Below are 13,166 nucleotides of genomic sequence, written 5' to 3'. Positions count from 1 at the left end.
AACAAAGATTCCACCAAACTTTGAGGCTCGAAAGCGGAGATGGCGGAGGAAATGTTTGGAGGAAGTCTACGCCTTCTCCTTGGCACGGACGCGGCTGTCCTGTTTCTCCCAGAGAGAGAGAAATGTTCAGGAAGGGCTTTTTTTTTTTTTTTTTCCTGAAACAACTCAGAGAGAGAGAGAGAGAGAGAGAGAGCAGGCGGTGAACACCTCCCAGCACTCTCTTAGTTTTATCTTAAAGAAGCAGCTGGAGGTTATTTTCATCATAAATGTTCCTTAAAGACGCGACACAAGAGCTGATCCTTTGAACAAACACGCACTTTACGGCACATTTAATAGCCACTGCGACTTTTAAACTCTTAAAATGTGGATTATTATGATTATCTGTCCGCACATTTCAACTATTGATTACTCTTCATTTTTCATTTAACATGCTTTACAGGCGTAGATATATTGAGGTCATTGTCGTTTATACGGCACATAAAAGTTAAAAGATTCAACAGCTTAACTACTTAAGACCCTACAGTGTTATTTATGATGTGGATTTACCTGAGTAATTTACACATCACGAAAAAAATGATATGAAATACAACTTTACCTGATTAGAATTAATATTAAGGCTAAGATACAACATCAATAAAGGAGGTTCATCTGACTAATTCAAGTCTTAAGGATAAGACCCTACAGCAGGCATGGGCAAACTACGGCCCTTTGGGCTTTTCAATCCGGCCCGCGAAATAATTTGGTCAATATTAGAATTGACGAAATTACAGTAAAGACCACATTCATTTGGCCTTCTCCTGCAGAACCCGGCGTTTCTGTTGACCCCACTAGATGGCGCACTCTAGACACAAGTGGCCTTTGTTGGTTTGTTCTCTCTTCTTCTCCTTTGCACCTGCATTGAGCTGCTGTAACAAGGAGCGGATCAAAGAAAAGAAAAGCAGACAGTGAGTGTCGAGTGTTTCAGAAGGAGTGGACTACTAAATATTTTTTCGCTGAAGTCCGTTCAAGGCTGTATGTCTTATTTGCAATGACACCGTTGCGGTTTTTAAAGAATACAATATCAGCCGACACTTTTCCACGAAGCATGCTAACTACGCTAGCAACCAGTTAGCACAAGAACGGACAGCTACGGCTCAGAGGTTGGCAGCCAGTTTACAGACTCAGCAAAATACTTTCTTCGACAAACTACGATTCGAGAGTCAAGCACGAAGGCAAGTTATTTGCTAGCATTCAAAATAGCAAAGGCTAGCAAGCCTTTCTCCGAAGGGGAGTTTTTGAAAGAATGTATGGTAGAGACAGCAGGTCTCCTGTGTCCAGAGAGCAGAAACAAATTAGAAAAAATTAGCTTATCACACAGAACAGTTACTTGCCGTGTTGAGCTAATCGACGAAGACTTAGCCAGCTCACTGAAAAGCGGAGTCCTTCAAGTTATATTCATTAGCACTGGACGAAAGTAATGGCATAAAAGACACTGCTCAGCTTTTAATTTTTATTAGAGGGATTAATGACAGTTTTGAGACAGCGGAGGATTTTTTGACCATGAAATCCATGAAGGGGGAAACACAAGGAGAAGACTTTTACGACAGGGTGTCTGGGGTCATCGAGAGGCTGAAGCTGCCTTGGTGTAAACTCGCTAATGTCACCAAGGATGGATCCCAAACTTGACAGGAAAAAACGTCGGGCTGCTGAAAAGAATCCAGGATAAAGTGAAGGAGGAAAACCCTGAGCTGGATGTGATTTTCCTCCACTGCATAATCCATAAGGAAGCGCTCTGTAAGTCTGTTTTGCATCTTGATCATGTCGTGAAGCCAGTCGTAAAACTCATTAACTTTATACCAGCGAGAGGGCTTCAGCATCGTCAGATCATTAAGGTTCTTGAAGAAACTGATGCTGATCACCAGGACTTGCTTTGCCACTCTCATGTCCGCTGGTTAAGTTTGGGAGGAAAAAAAGGGTGACCAACAACACTGTTCCCACTGAAACTGAATGTGAGTATTCCTTACTTTGTCAGTGATGTCTTTAACATGTAATTCATATTAGTTTGCACAATTTCCATCCATTTGATGCTGGTCTGGCCCGTCTGTCGAATTTCAAAACTCAATGTGGCCCCTGAGCCAAAAAGTTTGCCCACCCCTGGTCTACAGTATTATTATTATGGAGATTAGCCTAATTAATTAAAATAGTAAGGCTAAGATCATACAGCATCATTGTTAAAAGACATTAACCTGACTAATATAAGTATTACAGCTAGGACCCTATAATTGTATTAATTATGGAGATTAGCCTAATTACTGTAAATATTGATGTTAAGACCATACAGTATCATTGATTATAGAAATGAAACGGATCAATTTAGATATTAATTCAAGACCTTACTGTTTTATTAATTAAAGAGATTAACCTGATTAATACAAAAATAAAAGCTAAGTTCCTACAGTATTATTGATTACAGAGATTAGCCTAATTATTGTAAATATTAATATTAAAACCATACAGTATCACTGATTATAGTAATCAGTCTGATTAATTTGAACATAAATGCTAAGACTTTACTGTTTTATTAATTAAAGAGATTAACCTGGCTGATATAAATAATTATATTAATCATGGAGATTAACCTAATTAATGTAAATATTATTGTTAAGAACATACAGTATCATTGATTATAGAAGTCAGTCTGATTACTTTAGATATTAATGCAAGACCATACAGATTTATTAATTAAAGAGATTAACCTGATGAATATAAAACTTAAAGTTAAGTCCCTACAGTGTTATTAATTATGGAGATTTATTGAAATATTAAGGCTCAGACCATACAGCCTTATTAATTAAGTAGATTAACACTAACTACACACTACACACTAACTAATTAAAATATTAGGCTAAGCCCGAATGTATTCATTGTTTTGATGATTAACCTGGCTAATTTAAATATTAAGGCTAAGACTTTATATTATTATTGATTCTGGAGAATAACTCCAGGAAGAACTAAAAGCAAACACAACAAGGTTAACAATATTTCCGGAGCATCAGGATGATATAATTTTAAAAATTAGGTGAAAGCATTAAAGAGAAAAGAAAATATGACTCATTGAGTAAAATAGAAAATGAAAAGGAGCTGGGTTAAAAGAACAGGAGAATGGGAACAAAAACAGTAAATGTGTGTGTCATATTGTCAAGATAATTGTCCTATTCAGTGATGTTTGAATTGTGTGTCCCTCAGCTTGTGACATGCAGTCACATATTGTGCAGCAGAGTTCGGTGTGTCCCTCTCCTGACACAATCAATTGCTTTTCATTGTTGTCTAGCTGTGACTTTTGGGTTTATAGAGTCAGGCTTTTAAAAGTATTTCTGTCTTATACCATTGTCTTTGTGGTGTTTTAAGAGGAATCGCTTCTCATTCTTTCTTCTGTCACTATCAATGACTTCTTGTGTCATCCTCTCTCTGTGGTTAGGCTGTTCCTGCTTTGCATCTGTGACACTAAAGAGATATTCCACCAATTTATATTCATGGTTTAAGGCTCAGATAGCAATGACATTTGTTTGGTTTGATTCCTCCAACATTCCATCTAAGAATTTTTCACTGATGTAATAATGTGGGTGAGGTGGATCGGTGTCGGGTGTTACCTGATCAGTAACTGTTAGGGCCAGCAGATAGAACAGACTTTCTAATGGGTTCAGCATATTGTTTATCCAATACCTGAACATTCAGTGTGTCTTGGCAACTCTGAGATTTTAAATGTTCATAATTGATGTGAAACAGCCTAATTCTGCCCTGCATGTGGTGGTTGGTTCCTCCCACAGTCCAAAAACATGCTCAGGTAAATTGGTGAGCCATAGGTGTGAATGTGAGTGTGATTGTTTGTCTCTATGTGTAGTCCTGTGATAGACTGTTACCTGTCCAGAGGGTCCCCTGCCTTCACCTTAAGTCAGCTGGGATGCCGCATCACTGGAAAACTCTAATCAGGTGGTCCTTGTGTCATTTCTGACCTTCCCTGAAAATTTCATCCAAATCCGTTAGTCCATTTTTAAGTAATGTTGTGCACAGACCGACTAACAGACGGACAAATGTACATTGATCACGTAACTCTGCCACGTTCCTTGGTGGAGTAACTATACATTTCTTCGATCACTAAAAATCTGTCAACTGTCAAGGTAATGTAATTAATTATTTAGTTGTATTTGACCACAACAAAAAATATACATTTTTGATGAATGTAATTAAATACAATATTTGACAAATGCCAATATAACTTAACATAAAAAGTAGTTTTTGTTCATGTTGCACATCTGTAGTTTTGTGACGTGTACAATTTTCATGTTTCTAGATGCTGAACCAGTAACTTACGTAATGGGTTCATGTGACAGAAATTTTAATATGTATAACAACTTAATAAAACTATAGTAATATTAGCTGTAGTTCCAGCAGCAAGCATATGTCTTCCTGTTCATCCAACACCACCACACACCCGTTGACACGTCTCTACACATAAAGGGTGATGCAGACGTCTGAGAGGTGTGAGTGATGGGGGTTTACTAAGTTATCCTACCGTCAATCACGCATTTTGAACCAAACATGAGCCCTAATGAGGTTTGCAGCACAAGAGTGACCCCGTGTGTCTGGTGAACATGCAGCCTGTCAGTTTTTAACATGAATACTTGAGAGAAAAAAATCTGTCTACGCTTTAAATGTGTCACAGTGCCTTCAGCATTCAGTCTTCTGCCTTCGCAATTTCTCACGCTCGTGAAGCTTGTGTCACATTTAACTTTTACAGGGACAGTATTTCATGTGACGTCTCCAGAAACTGAAAGTTTTTCGAATAATGTGAAATATGTCAAAATGTATGTGGTGAATCCTACTGACTTCAGTGACACCCTGACATTTCATCTTGCACCACCGGCTGGTTAGTATTTATTGTTTTGAGTGTCATTTCACAACCATCACTAAGCAGATTGGGAAAAAAAAAAATCTGAGTTGCTGTACATGCTTCCTAATGACTTTTTCAGATTCCAGAACTTCCTGCTCATTTATAGCGCCATTCTCAAGTCTTATTTTGTTTAATACCTTGATTTGAGACCGAATTCCTGCAAAACTAATGACAATCTACTTTGTGCTAATTAGCAAATGTTAGCATGCTAAGATGCTACTGCATTTTGTTGTCTTTGTATTTATACTCTGTGCAGTGACAATTAAGTTGAACCTAAACAAATTCAAAGTTGAATCTAATCTAATTTAAATAAAGATTGCAAACATAGTAAACATTACACCTGCTAAAAATCAACTTGTATGGGAGCATTTTAGCATGTTAACGTTAGCATTTTACCTCAAAGCACTGTAGACAGTGAACTAAAACAATATATTTTATTCATCCTGAGATGAGACAATAAGTAAATCCAGTCTATTTCCTCCAGAATGGCATACAATACAGTTTCAGTACTGTTAGATTTGGTACTTATGCCTATCAAAAACAAAATTACCAATAGCTGTAGTTATTTATGCTACTACAGCAACAATTATGACTACTTCTAACAATATTACTAAATTAAAACAGTAAAGGTAATTTATTTAATACTTAGGACAAGCAATAACCCCAAAGTATCTTACAAAATATGACAAAAAGAGGCATGTTCTCCCTGTGCATGGCATGCGTGGGTTTTCTCTGGCTTCCTCCCACAGTCCAAAAACATGATTTTAACTGATAATTCTAAATTGTGAATGTGAGAGTGATTGTCTATGTGTAGTCCTGTGATAGACTGGTGACCTGTCCAGGTGTCCCCTGCCTTCACCCTCAGTCAGCTGGGATAGACTCCAGCCCACCGCGACCCTAATGAGGATTAAGTGGTGTATAGATAACAGATGGATGGATGTTTCTCTCATGTCTATATGTTAAGCTAATTTGAGCTGGGAGTTGATTAGCTTAGCTTAACATGAAGACTAAACCTTGGCGGTAACAGTTAGCATAGCTTTGAGGTGCTGGTATTCACACACTTCAGGTGTTTAGATTCTCATCAATCATGCAATACTGATGGAGAAGTGATGGATGGGAGGCGTCTCATTGACCCCAAATTCATTGTGCAGAATGACAACAACCTCAAAATTGTTATTATTAGTTATGATTCAAGAAAAGTACTGAGATAAAATATTTTGTACTGACAGTCCATCTCCCTCCATCAGTGTCCACATCACAGTAGATATGCAGGGGTGTCGTAGGACCTCCTGGGACTGGTGTTGTCATGGCAATAGATGTCATCGCAGTTGATAGGCAGGTGAAAATTAGAGTTGGAGTCGATGGAAGCCTCAAGAACCAGCAGAGCAATGAGTAATGTCTCCTGAATGACAAGAAAGAGATTGTAACATCTACAGTCGTCTTCATTGATTTCAACATTTCTTTCTTTCTTTCTTAGAATAGAAGTAGATGATGAAGTTGAGTAGAAGTTAATTCATTTTTTCTTCCCAATTTCTATTTCTTTGGATGGCTGAAGTATTCCGCAGTGGATATCTCAAACTTTATGTGATATGCAAATGTTTATTTCCCATTTCCCCAACTGCTGTCTGTGCAGATAGATACCACTCTCAATAATACTGTTTTGAGTGAAATGACATGCACTAAATTGATTGTTTATGTACCCAGAATGTAATCAAACATGAGACAGATCCATTTTTATATGTACTGATCCTACTGAGTGTTGATAAAATGAGGCTTGGAGTCGGTAGTTGTGTTATCTGTCTGCCCACACCAGCCTTGCATGCTCTTTCGCCAACTTAGCTCCCACTGCTTTACTTTTCACCACCTAGAGTTCTTTTTTAAAGTTTCATTGTGTGGGTGAAACCGTGATACCAGGTTGTAACTTAAAGGACAGTAAGTAAAAACTACCCATTTGTATCACCGGGTGCCGACAACAGCAACCAACATTTGGGTTTTCTCTGCAGGATGAACACATCCCAGTGGATGTTTGTCTTGCAGCAGTGTCATGATTGTTAATACTCTAACTTCCCTGGAGCACCGAGTGTTTAATCAGGCTCGTTTCAACAAAATGCGTTTAAACTCCAAAATATACAGTCTTTGAATGTGTCAGAGAATTTGATAGAAATTCACTGTTGCTGTTTGTTTACAGCGAGTTCACAGGTCTGAAGTCTGGAAACAGATGATACGGGCTCCCTGGAACCAGGAGTGCATGTTAATATGCAGCTAACAGTATCTAATGCCACTATAAAGTCAACAGCAGAAACAATGACATGTTTTTAATCAGTTGCAATGAGTTATTTGACATTATTATTCATGAACTGAAGCTACAAAGGCAAACTAGAATGCTTAAATATTTTAGGTCTGCTTTCAGGCTGGCATTTAGCATTTAGAGTAAAACTGAACACATGTAGTGTTCTTTAGGATGAAACAGAACAGCTGTGTTCTCAGTTTCTTTTCTTTTTTTTTTAAAACATATTTTAGGTTTTGTAGATTTCTAAGTGTATTTGATATACAGCAGCTCTAATACACAATATTGCTTTTACTACTACAGTTACTCCAACAACAACATCACTAACTGCTGCTGGTTATCAAAAACATCTTGTATTCTTAAATAACATGCGTATGATAAAACTAAATAGCATTAGATCACAAGAATTCTACATTTTTGTTTTATTTTTGCATTTTTCACATGGATCACTTACATTTTAAATATTATACAAGGTGTTTATAAGATAAAGTTAAGTGTTTACTTATAGGTTAACAATTCTATGTTAACAGACACATTATTTTCATTATCTTCACACTATCAAAATAAATAGTTGGATATTATAAAAATAAAAGATTTCACAATGTTTTCACTGCTCAGGTCAGTCTTTTGAAATGGATCGTGGCGAGGAAAGGAGCAGTTTTAAACAGTCCCCGCAGGGCTTGTGTGTGGAAGCATGTGATGTGGACCATTTTTATCACAGAAAGTCATAAAGTTAATTAGCTTGTTATTATTGTTGTGGGGCTTGGAGACACTAACGTCATATTGTGGATTTATGGTCTCCAAAAATGCTTTGGTTTAACAGTCATGAGCTTTTTTATTTGCATACAAATTTCCTTGTATATGTTTCAAGGACAGAAAAGACAGGAACAAAGAAGTAAAAAAAGAGGAAAACATGTTCAGAAATAAATTCCAAAAAGGCTTGACTGTCATGTGAAAATTTAGGCTAACTGCACCAATGGACTTTTGACTCCTAATCTCATTTGCCCGGAGAGTATTACTCACCTAGTTATTCATTAAAGCAAATTGATTCATTTTATAGAATAATTTGAAAGTGAAACAAGGAAAATCAAATAAGCACCCACCCACATTTCTGTAGAGTTCCAAACAGCAAAAATAGGTTGTTTTTAATAAAGTTGAGCAAATTTAATTTTTAATGACACAATGGCTCTGTGTAGCAATACTGGAATACTTGTTAATAATTGTGGTATACTTTTATTTAACTTCCAGTAATAGCATTTGCACAACTAGAGCAGAGTTAACTTTTGCCTGGCTGGTTTCAATCCATTATACTTAGATAGACTTTATTGTCATTCAGTATACAACTAGTGCACACATTAGCTTAGCACTGATCTAAAATATAAAATAATGTGTTAAAATATAAAAGTAAATATTCAAGTCTAAAGTATATCAAAATATACAACAGCAAAAAAAATGTTATAAGGTGCAATAATGAAAACTAGTAAAAGCAACCTGTGGAGCTAACATTAGTGCAAAAAAAAAGTTTGTATATAATAAGTAAGAAACTAAAGAGGTATGGAAGAGTGCACAAAAGACATGGCATCCACCATAAGAAACATGGTATCCAGTTTGAGCGGAATATGTTCATTTAGAGTTCAGCAGTCCGATGGCCTGGGGAAAAGAGCTGTTGCAGAACCTTGTGGTCCTGCACCGAATGCTGCTGAACCTTTGTCAGGGAGAACAGTCCATGGTCGGGGGTGTGAGGAGTCACTGATGATGATTCTGGTTCAGGATATGCAGTGCTCAGGTGCGATGTTCTGAACGGTGGGAAGAGAAGCCCCAGTGATTTTCTCCACTGTCCTCACTACTCTCCTCATTCTTCCAGTCAAAGGCTCTGTAGACTCCACTCCACACAGCGAGGCAGCTGCTCAGGATGCTATCTAAGGTGCTTCTGTAGAAGGTAGTGAGGATGGACGGGGGCAGGTGGGCTCTCCCCATCTTGCGTAGGAGGAGCTGCTGTGCCCTCTTGACCAGTGACGCTGTGTTTACAGACCATGTGAGATCATCTGTGATGTGCACCCCCAGGAACTTGATGCTGCTGACCATCTCCACAGCCGTGTTAAAGGTGAGAAGTGGAGCATGGCTGGCCTGGTTCTTCATGAAGTCAAAAATGATCTCTTTGGTTTTGATTGGGTTATTGTTTCTGCACCAGCCCACCAGCTCCTCCACCTCCACTCTGTAGGCCGAGTCATTGTTGTCCCTGATGAAGCTCACCACTGTTGTGTTGTCCAAACTTCATAATATGGTTGGTGGCAGCCCTGGGGACACAGTTATGTGTCATCAGGGTGGACAGCAGAGAGAAAGTTGCATTTCTGGTTATTCTTTTTTATTTAAATAACAAAAAAGTAAATAAAAAAATATTCAAAGCGAGATTGTACACTGCACTCTCTGCTCTGCTGCTAATGCTGTTTGACAGGTTGTAAACAGGTTGTACTATATTTAACTATATTTCTATATTTGTTCAGTGATGGCTGGTGTGCACATTTACCTCAGAGACCACGGATCTCATGGTGATCACTCACTCTGGGTTGGAGGTGAGTCATTGCCCCATGAAGTGGAAATCTGGATGAGCCAGAGCAAAAACAGTAAAGGTGCGACAGTATTTGTCTTTGTAATTTATGAAAGAATAAAAGGAGTAACAATGAATAATAAAGAAGAAAAATGCAGAGTGAATATTCCAGATGAAAGCACAGAGCTCCGATACCAGGTTCATGTTCAGAGGTCTGACCAAGATTCAAACAACAAATGCACATTTATAAAAGTATTTGTCCTTCACACAACACAGCTTTGCTTTTCTCATGGAGACCATGAGGCTCCTCAACAGAGGAGTCTCATGTGTGAGGACCTTGTAGGTGGAATACTTCCTGAAACCAACCTTTTAGGTCAACATTCAAAGATTTAAGGTGGAATATTCCTTTAAATCAACCTAAATTTCATGTATTGATCATTCACAAGTGAGAAACCTCAATCCACACTCCTCATAATGACGTCTGAGATTTATGCTGCTGTTATTTGTTTAGTCCCAGGTATGGCACATTTTTACAGCATGTTGAAAAATCGCTTTTTTTTTCGACATAGTATACTATGGCATTTTTTTTGCACCAAAATTCATGATTTCTTTTTTCAAAGAAAACCTTTCTGGAGTGTTTTTCACGCCCTCCTTTACATTATTTCATCATATGGCACGTTTTTACAACATGTTGAAAAATTGCATTTTTTTTTCGACATAGTATACTATGGCGTTATTTTGCGCCAAAATTCATGATTTTTTTTCAAAGAAAACCTTTCTGGAGTGTTTTTCACGCCCTCCTTTACATTATTTCATCATATGGCACGTTTTTACATGTTGAAAAATTGCATTTTTTTTTCGACATAGTATACTATGGCGTTATTTTGCGCCAAAATTCATGATTTTTTTTCAAAGAAAACCTTTCTGGAGTGTTTTTCACGCCCTCCTTTACATTATTTCATCATATGGCATGTTTTTACAACATGTTTGAAAATTCGCTTTTTTATTCGACATAGTATAGTAAGGCGTTTTGTTTGCGCCAAAATTCATGATGATTTCTTTTTCAAAGAAAACCTTTCTGGAGTGTTTTTCACGCCCTCTTTTACATTATTTCATCATATGGCACGTTTTTACAACATGTTGAAAAATTGCATTTTTTTTTCGACATAGTATAGTAAGGCGTTTTTTTTGCGCCAAAATTCATGATGATTTTTTTTCAAAGAAAACCTTTCTGGAGTGTTTTTCACGCCCTCCTTTACATTATTTCATCATATGGCATGTTTTTACAACATGTTTGAAAAATCGCATTTTTTTTTCGACATAGTATAGTAAGGCGTTTTTTTTGCGCCAAAATTCATGATGATTTTTTTTTTTCAAAGAAAACCTTTCTGGGGTGTTTTTCACGCCCTCCTTTTCATTATTTCATTATATGGCATGTTTTTACAACATGTTTGAAAATTCGCTTTTTTTTCGACAGTATAGTAAGGCGTTTTTTTTGCGCCAAAATTCATGATGATTTTTTTTTTCAAAGAAAACCTTTCTGGGGTGTTTTTCACGCCCTCCTTTTTATTATTTCATCATATGGCACGTTTCTGCAACATGATTGAAAATTCGCATTTTTTTTTGACAGTATATAGTAAGGTGTTTTTTTTGCGCCAAAATTCATGATGATTTTTTTTTTCAAAGAAAACCTTTATGGAGTGTTTTTCACGGCCTCCTTTACATTATTTCATCATATGGCACGTTTTTACAATATATTGACAAATCGCATTTTTTTTTCGACATAGTGTACTATGGCATTTTTTTGCGCCAAGATTCATGTTGATTTTTTTTTTCAAAGAAAACCTTTCTGGAGTGTTTTTCATGCCCTCCTTTACATTATTTCATCATATGGCACGTTTTTACAACATGTTGAAAAATTGCATTTTTTTTCAACATAGTATACTATGGCGTTATTTTGCGCCAAAATTCATGATTTTTTTTTCAAAGAAAACCTTTCTGGAGTGTTTTTCACGCCCTCCTTTACATTATTTCATCATATGGCACGTTTTTACAACATGTTTGAAAAATTGCATTTTTTTTCGACATAGTATAGTAAGGCGTTTTTTTTGCGCCAAAATTCATGATGATTTTTTTTCAAAGAAAACCTTTCTGGAGTGTTTTTCACGCCCTCCTTTACATTATTTCATCATATGGCATGTTTTTACAACATGTTTGAAAAATCGCTTTTTTTTTCGACATAGTATAGTAAGGCGTTTTTTTTGCGCCAAAATTCATGATGATTTTTTTTTCAAAGAAAACCTTTCTGGAGTGTTTTTCACGCCCTCCTTTACATTATTTCATCATATGGCATGTTTTTACAACATGTTTGAAAAATCGCATTTTTTTTCGACATAGTATAGTAAGGCGTTTTTTTTGCGCCAAAATTCATGATGATTTTTTTTTCAAAGAAAACCTTTCTGGAGTGTTTTTCACGCCCTCCTTTACATTATTTCATCATATGGCATGTTTTTACAACATGTTTGAAAAATTCGCATTTTTTTTCGACATAGTATAGTAAGGCGTTTTTTTTGCGCCAAAATTCATGATGATTTTTTTTCAAAGAAAACCTTTCTGGAGTGTTTTTCACGCCCTCCTTTACATTATTTCATCATATGGCATGTTTTTACAACATGTTTGAAAAATCGCATTTTTTTTCGACATAGTATAGTAAGGCGTTTTTTTTTGCGCCAAAATTCATGATGATTTTTTTTTCAAAGAAAACCTTTCTGGAGTGTTTTTCACGCCCTCCTTTACATTATTTCATCATATGGCATGTTTTTACAACATGTTTGAAAAATCGCATTTTTTTTCGACATAGTATACTAAGGCGTTTTTTTGCGCCAAAATTCATGATGATTTTTTTTTCAAAGAAAACCTTTCTGGAGTGTTTTTCACGCCCTCCTTTACATTATTTCATCATATGGCACGTTTTTACAACATGTTTGAAAATTCGCATTTTTTTTCGACATAGTATAGTAAGGCGTTTTTTTTGCGCCAAAATTCATGATGATTTTTTTTTCAAAGAAAACCTTTCTGGAGTGTTTTTCACGCCCTCCTTTACATTATTTCATCATATGGCAGGTTTTTACAACATGTTTGAAAATTCGCATTTTTTTTCGACATAGTATAGTAAGGCGTTTTTTTTGCGCCAAAATTCATGATGATTTTTTTTTCAAAGAAAACCTTTCTGGAGTGTTTTTCACGCCCTCCTTTACATTATTTCATCATATGGCACGTTTTTACAACATGTTTGAAAAATTCGCATTTTTTTTCGACATAGTATAGTAAGGCGTTTTTTTTGCGCCAAAATTCATGATGATTTTTTTTTCAAAGAAAACCTTTCTGGAGTGTTTTTCACG

This window comes from Amphiprion ocellaris, chromosome 4, assembly GCF_022539595.1.
Source record: "Amphiprion ocellaris isolate individual 3 ecotype Okinawa chromosome 4, ASM2253959v1, whole genome shotgun sequence".
NCBI lineage: Eukaryota > Metazoa > Chordata > Actinopteri > Pomacentridae > Amphiprion > Amphiprion ocellaris.
Note: the sequence above shows the minus strand (reverse complement) of the source record.